We start from the raw sequence: 8,060 nt of genomic DNA on the forward strand, positions 1-8,060 counted from the left end.
GCAACCCCATCCCTCTGGTGTTTTTGAATATCTGCAAAACACTGCAGGGAGCCTCCCTGCAGATATTCAAAATGTTACACCCTGGACATTTAAAAAAAACAACTCCTGAAACACCACAGCCTACAACCTCCTTTAGCTTAGCCACTGTAGTTCTGTAAAGTGTCCTTGGGTTTCATGAATATAAATAAAAGTTATAATTATTATTATTATTGTGTGTTTGTAGCATCGCTGCCCTCTGAGAACCACGTATCTCTAAAAGTCTAAAAGTTTTCATGGTGTCAGAAAAACAGCCCTGTTTTCAGCTTTGTGACGATGCATTTACCAGCTGATCCAAGAGGCTTTTCAAAGACTTTAGCTTAAGAAGTAGGAGGATTTTGTCAACACATAAAGGAACACTTCATCCGAAAATTTAAAATCAACACATGTGAAGATACATGGTTTTCACTGGACTGCTTCTGAGATGTAGTGGAGTAGAAGTATAAAGCTGAATAAAACGGAAATACTCAAGTAAAGTACTGAATCCTGCACAGTTTAAGATCTTCGCCGCTTTGTTTATGAATATATAAACACCCCCGTGTGTTACCTGGCAGCTCTACCGCTGACAGATCGTACATCATCTCTTTGGATCATTAGAGAAAAAATAAAAGAGCAAGCGAGACCCACGAGGCTGCTGTACTGTTGAGCTGACTCATAGCTTTGTCATATTCACAGCTATTGACACTGATGTCTGGATTAATGACATGTTTCCCTCAAACATTATCCCATCAATTAAACAAATCCCAGACACTGAGTCAACTTGTCATTTGGAGAGTGCAAACAGCCAAAGACAACAGACAGCATTTAAAACTGTTTATTTATGTGCATGCTATGGCACATAGAGATTATTTTTCATTGTGCTCAGAAAACAATCCGGTTTAAAAAAACCACATAGTGAGATGAGATAATAACCTGAAATGTTCAGAACCAAATTTACAGAGAAGCTTCTCCATTTATATCACAGAATGAAAAATAAAATGTTAAGATCAACTTTTTATTATTTTTATATTTTTTTGAACATACAGAACAGACAAATACAACTGAACAAGAACAACAACCCTCTCCCACCCCCCACCCTCTGCGGTCTCGAGGACAAACAAAAACAAACAAATAAGCAAAAACAGAAATCACACCTTGCCTAGTCACTCTCCTCTAATTCTTTTTTTTTTTTTTTTTTAACTTACTTTTTTTATTTTAAACATACATACACACAACACACACATTAGGAACGCACATTAGGGGATACTCGTACAGTTTCAGTTCTAACATATAATCATGCCCTCACCTGCTATCTTCAAATATTCCGTCCCTCTTAAAAGGAGGGGACATAATCAACATGTAACAATGAGTATATACCTTTACTGTCAACTGTACTGCAATAGGTGTAAAAATACAACTTAAGTGGAAGAAAAAAAAAAGGAGGTGACTAAAGTGACATTATCTGTATTATTGGTAACCATCTTTGATCAAACCTGTCTGACTTGAGCTGCAGTCTCGCTGTGATTTTCTCCATTATGAACACCCCTTTTTACCATTTCTCGCCATTCCGTTATACTGGGAAGCTGTGGCTTCAACCAAGAAGCTGTAATTGTTTTCTTTGCAAAAAAAGCAGAATTCTCAGTAAGGAAATGAAGCTCCTCTCTGCAACATTATCTGGGACTATACCCAGTATGTACAATGCTGGATCTAAATTAAAATCAATACCCAAAACATGTTTTATTTCCTTTTGGATATTCTTCCAAAAATCTAAAATCATTGGGCAATCCCAAAATATATGTGTAAAGTCCCCCACCAATCCGCAACCCCTCCAACATCTCTCTGAAGTATTACTGTACTTTGAGGTAATAGCTGGAGTGTTAAAATACCTCATTTTGATCTTCCAATCAAACTCCCTCCATGTGTCCTGCTTTGAATGTTTCTTCCCAGTGTTCATCTGTTATTATAATATTTGCTTCCAATTCCCATTTTCCCTTGACATCCAAATTGTTGTTGTTAGATTCCTGTTGTAGTATCTTATACAATTTTGATATAACCCCTTTCTTTGTCTCTCCCTCTGTATATGCCATTAGTAATTCTTCTAGTTTTGATGGGGTTCTACAGATATTCCAGCCAGCGCTGAGCTATCATTTTCTTGGTCGCAGTTGATCCAGCTAGCCACATTTACAACAATATTTTACTTAAGCAAAAGTACAATTACTTTGATGAACTTTTACTTTTGTACAAGTAAAATTACCAGTATAAAAATATAGTCAAGTTAAAGTAAAAAGTATCTCATTTAAAATGTACTCAGAGTAAACGATACTAGCGGAGGAGGGGGGGGATATATTATTTAATATCTTATTTATACTTTATATACTCATTTATCTTTTGTGATTTGATAAGGGCACACTAGAACCCTTCTTTTACTCAGTAACAAATGTTATTTGAAATGTAGCAAAGTACAACACTTCAAACTAAACATCCTTAAAGTGACTACATTTAACTTTTTAATGTTTCTAAAGCTCTGTCATTTTTCCATACACTGATCTTAAATGACCTGTACCAGCAAACGAGACTAACAGTGAAAAGAACGCTATTTTTCATACAGTTTTAGTAAGGCCTCAGCCCTGGTCCGATTTTTTCCGATTTTTTTCAGGTATGTTATGTCTATTTCATTCATAAAATAACTTTACAATGCGCGATGTGCTTGTACGTCAGTGGCCAAGTACGTCCCCTTCCATTTAGCACGGACATTTTATTCCTTTCAGTCTGTGTTCGTGATGGCCTACTATTTTCTTTTTCCTTGTCCCCCTGTCCCAGCTAACAATTTTTGGTTCCCAGAACGTTCTGGGAACGTTCGTTTTTGGTTGCAGGAACGTTCACTTAAGGTTAGGTTTGGTTAGGTTTTGGTTGAAATGGAAAGTCGGTTTAACGTTCTGGGAACGTTAGTTACGTTAGAGAACGTTCCCCTAACGTTGCAACCTTTAGAGAACGTTCCCCTAACGTTGTAACCTTTATGGAACGTTCCCCTAACGTTGTAACCTAACATTATAACCTTTGGGGAACGTTCCCCTAACGTTGTAACTTTTATGGAACGTTCCCCTAATGTTGTAACCTAACGTTATAACCTTTGGGGAACGTTCCCCTAACGTTCTTTTTTACATTTCCTAACCTTTAAAAAACTTTAACAACCATGGTACCAAAAATTGAAAAATATATATAATAATCAGAATCTTGAATATTGGCCATATAGACACATACTGTACAATATAGACAACAATATACATATAGGCACATAACACAAAATACAATTATACAAATAAGACACAATATCAATACAAGTACACATGGAGTAAAGTAATAGTGCAAATGTAGTGTGCAAGATGCATATTAAAATGATAAAGTATGTAATGTGTAGGTGAAGGGCCAAAGAGGGGATGACCCCACTTATCAGCAGTTCAGGAGAGTGATGGCAGTGGGAAAGAAGCTGTTCTTGTGTCTGGTTGTTTTTGTGTGCAGGGATCTGTAGTGCCTGCCAGAGGGGACGAGGCAGGAGGATGGCAGCAGGGTAGAAGATGGCCAATAGCTCTTGTGGTAGGCCATGCTTCCGCAGTTGCCGTAGGAAGTACATCCTCTGCTGAGCCTTTTTAAGGAAAGCGTTGATGTTGGACTCCCACTTCAGGTCCTGGGAAATGATGGAGCCCAGAAACTTGAATGAGTCCACATTTGACACTGGGCTGTTGGATATTGTGAGGGGGGGAGCACTGTGAAGTCCTCCACGTCTGCTGCAGTCTGCGTGGTGAAGTTTTTCTGGGAGGCCGCTAGAGTAGCAAGTAGAAGCAAAGTTACAAGTCAAATTAAAACCTCTTATCAGCCAAGCTAAGCGTAATACTGATGTGAACAATAAAATAACACCTGCCTGTTATAACTCTGCAGATTGTCAGGTCCTGGAAGGCCTTCTTCGTCTTTCTGCCCTGCAGGCTATACGGTTTTAGAACGTCATTGGTTGCCACTCGCCGTAGCATGCGACGGATGGCAGTACCTCTGGTCGAACCTCCAAAGTTGTCAGGAAAAGTTGCTGTAAAACATATAGAAATACAAATTACACATGTAGAACAAAGTGGAGAGCTTGTACAATCTCATTTTGTAAGAGAAGTCAGTTCAGTTATGATATTTGAATTTATGCAATTATATAGTGTTATCTTAGGGCAGGGTAGAGCCACTTAATTACCATTTTGTTCCTCCTCTCCTGTTGACCGAGACTCCTGTCGAACTTCTGCAGCTCGGTGACTGTCGAGCAGGGCGACAGCAACACGTCATCGACTGGAGCAGAGGGAGGTGACTGGGAGCTCCTTAAGAGCATGAGCAGCTCATCCATCTTTTCCTCAAATGTGTCCATCCGCTGTGCCATGCGGGTAATGGATGTCCTCATGGCTATGGAATAATTAATGGTTTTAGTTGTTATACATTATATACTTGCATATGTGAACAACTTCAGTGAGTCTTCTTACCTCTCTGTGTGATGAGTCACCTCCCTCTGTGTGATTAGTTCTGCTGTTTACAACAACAAAAAAGTTAAGTTACTCTCAAGTTCCTTAAGTTACCGTATGCAACACTGGGAATGCAGCGATGCTTATGTTACTGTAATTTTCTGTTCCCTCTTCATTTCCACAATTAGATCTTCAGTCTCTGTGAGTGGTTTCTTACAAAAACTACTGCTTTTGTCCAAAGCGGCCGCTAGAATCAACACAAACTGAAAGTTACATATAGCCACTTTAAGTAAAAGTACAAAGTACAGATTTTAAAAACTACTTTAAAAAGTAAAAGTACACACACACAAAAAAAAAAACCAGACTAAATTAGTCAGAGTAAATGTAATTTGTTACATTCCACCTCTGGTATTCTGTCTGTAAGTATGAGCCTTCCAAAATATATCCACAGATCCTCACACCACAGCTGTTACCTCTTCACCGGCTAAGGACAAACCACCATTGTGCTGTTAGTAATGGGAGGTTGAGAGGCACAGAGTTTTGTGGCTGTTGAGACTTCAGGCTTAAGTGGTTTTGTTGCCAGAGGCTGGGCTTTGTACACGCAGGGAGAGTTAAAGACCAGACATCTGAAATAACCTTTCAGAGTTTGAAGGAAGAGGCTGATGGAAGCTGTTTGTGAGCTTAAATGGAACGAGGATATCTTAAAAAGCCTCATACAAGATTGAGAATATAAAATGTATAATGATAAATGCCATGGTGGTATACGGAAGAGGATTAGGGCCACATGTGAAAAAATGTATTTGAGTTCTGACTTCAATCTCAGAATTCTGAGAAAAAGTCTGAATTCTGACTTTATTATTGGAATTCTTTAAAAAAAAAAAGAGAAGAAGAGATTTTTCTAATCCTCTTCTGTAGTGGTCAGACTCAGACTCTGAGCATCCTCCTGTTCCTATGGTCCTCTGCTGCCCTCTGGTGGCCATCAGGAGTACATTCTGCTACAGGCTGCTATAGTTTGGACACTTGTCTTTAAGATCAGTATAAATGATTACCAGGTTGGAGTTGTCGTACATTATTTAATGCTAAATGATCTACAACATTCTTCTTTTTCAGAGGTTACTGTTTTGTTGTTTTCGTAATAGTAAAACAGATATTTATTTTGTTTTAAGTGGTGCACGTGTAAAGGAAAGACTAAAATTGGCTCTTATTACTGATCATAATTAAACTTTATAATACTTACAAGCTGGCACTTGGCACATTACGTTTAATCCCTGGACTAAATCAGACAGGGGTTTCTGCAAGTGTAATTTGTCTGAAAATAAAGCAGAGATGTTGTCTGTGCTGAGCTGGATACTTCTTTGCAGAGTGAGAACAGGATGGTTTCTGCTGGATGAACAGCTAATGGGTGATTTATTGTACAGAGCTGTCTCTCTCTCTCACACTCACTCTCTCTCTCACACTCACTCTCTCTCTCACACTCACACACACACACACACACACACACACACACACACCCCCCCCTTGGCATTTGCATCCACTGTGTTCATCTTACCTTTGAATAATGCTGGTCCTTTGTTGCTTAAAAAACATTCTGTTTTCGGACAAAAATAAAGTGTACATGTCAATAACTGTCTGTGTATCTGTGTATTTAGATATTAAACATCTCCAGGTACAGGTAACTTTAAAATCAAAGAAATTAGTGGCTGGGTTAGCTCAGTTGGTAGAGCAGGTGCACATATATAGAGGTTTACTCCTGGAGGCAGCGGCCGTGGGTTCGACGCCGACCTGCGGCCCTTTCATGTCTTCATCTATCTTGTGAAAATAAAGGCCAAAAAATGACTTACTTTCTGGTTTGTTTTCTTGACAATGTGTTAGGCCTGCAGTCGGCCTCAAGTCCCAATTTGTAACACCTGCCCTCGTTTTATCGGTGGCTTCTTATCCTGATTCCTGAATAATTTATAAGTTCCAGTAAAATGTCTGTTCATTGTGTGCAGCCACTGCAGCAGTCGTATCAGAATCTTCAGTTTACTTATTGTAGCATCCCTTCTGTAAAATGGAAGACGCTGGATATGAAATACCTTAAAATAAAGTCTCCACTTGTCTAAAAAGCAATAAAGGATGAAATAAATGGTTAAGCCGGATAAAAGAAACCTTGTCAATCTTTGAGTTGAGAGATAAGACGGCCAGGATAAGTCTGAAAAAAGAAACTAGTCAGGAAACAGAGCTGCCTTGGTGTCTGCGACGCCTACTCTACCTTTATTTTATTTCCTGTAAAGGCAGATAGTCAGAGTGAAGCTGAAATCATTCCAATTGCTTATTTGAGCTTTTCAGCACTAATACAACAAAGATAATTTAGCTTTTTATATAAAGTGGTCAACATGTTTCCTGATTTCTGAGGAATTATCTGATCTGATCTGTTTTTAATTCAATACTTTTTTGCTGTTTCTTTATATAGTCATGTATTTTCATTCTATTACTTTGTTGTCTTTTTATTTTCTGTTTTTTTGTTTGGTATGATGTTAATGTCATTTTAAAATGATTAAGGTGGAGGCTTCAAATAAGCCCACTGGGTGTTTTTCCCTCTCCCTGCACTGTATGTGTTTACCTTTGTCGTACATTTTAAATTGTGCAAACAAACCTAAACCTAAATCTAACAGGTAGGGCAACCGTTCCTACAGACGACATTAACACGCAAGAAAGATTATTTGGAACTATTTCGTTGCCTCTTTTCTTTTCAAGTGTTGAGACTGAGCTACAGCAGGAAGGATGTATCGTGACAAACGAGAAGAAAGTCTTCCGACAAAAGAAAATCTTAACTCAAGGTCCACTTTAGCAACGTTTTTCAGATTTCCAGAGTTCCACCAATTCCTATTATTGCTTTTATCATAACACTCTAAGGTCAAAAATGAGCTTTCATGCTCAAGAAAAATTAAAGGTTTTTACAACTAGACTTCAAATCATAGGTATAAATGAAGTCAGTATAAACTGCAATGAATGTGCTATTAATAAATATCTGAAAACATAAGATTATAAGTGAATAAGGCTCTGCTGGTTAAAAAAACAAACAAACAAATCCAAAACCACCACTTACTAAAAGATTGTTTTATTCACAATAGAAGTGTAACAAATATAGTTTATTAAAAAGTCTGCTGCTTATTAATATCATTTTAATCCATAAGCTCAGAAGATTTTTATATAAATGTAGAACGGCTCATTTGCCGGAATGGAATATTTACATTTTTTCTCAATAATAATAATATTAACACAACAAAACAGATTTCCCCACAAATTTAAGATATTGCATATTAACGCAAAAGTAAACTATGTGCAATGGAATGATTATCAGCAATATTTTGTACAGATACATTTCAGAGGCTGCTTTCACGCATTCAAACTTTTAAAGGGCAACGCCAACCATTTTAAAAATCAAGATTATTTAAGAGTCCAGGGAGCGGTCAATGTCACAATGTTTAGTGATCGGGCACCACTTGTGAAGAAAAGCAATGATGTCAGTGTGATATAAATTACAAGTTTCTTTTTTGGAAAAGTGGTGCATTT

At 37.8% G+C, this 8,060-nt stretch overlaps 1 long non-coding RNA gene across 1 annotated transcript; it reads right to left on the reverse strand.

The window, feature by feature from the left end:
* Nucleotides 1-3,940: 3,940 nt before the first annotated feature.
* On the reverse strand, nt 3,941-4,844 carry LOC144533686 (uncharacterized). Its single transcript, XR_013503455.1, has 3 exons — nt 4,527-4,844; nt 4,247-4,449; nt 3,941-4,093 (listed from the first exon to the last, which is right to left on the reverse strand). It is a non-coding gene; the product is annotated as an uncharacterized LOC144533686 (long non-coding RNA).
* Nucleotides 4,845-8,060: the final 3,216 nt, after the last annotated feature.

The sequence above is a fragment of the Sander vitreus genome, chromosome 18, assembly GCF_031162955.1.
Source record: "Sander vitreus isolate 19-12246 chromosome 18, sanVit1, whole genome shotgun sequence".
Classification (NCBI taxonomy): domain Eukaryota; kingdom Metazoa; phylum Chordata; class Actinopteri; order Perciformes; family Percidae; genus Sander; species Sander vitreus.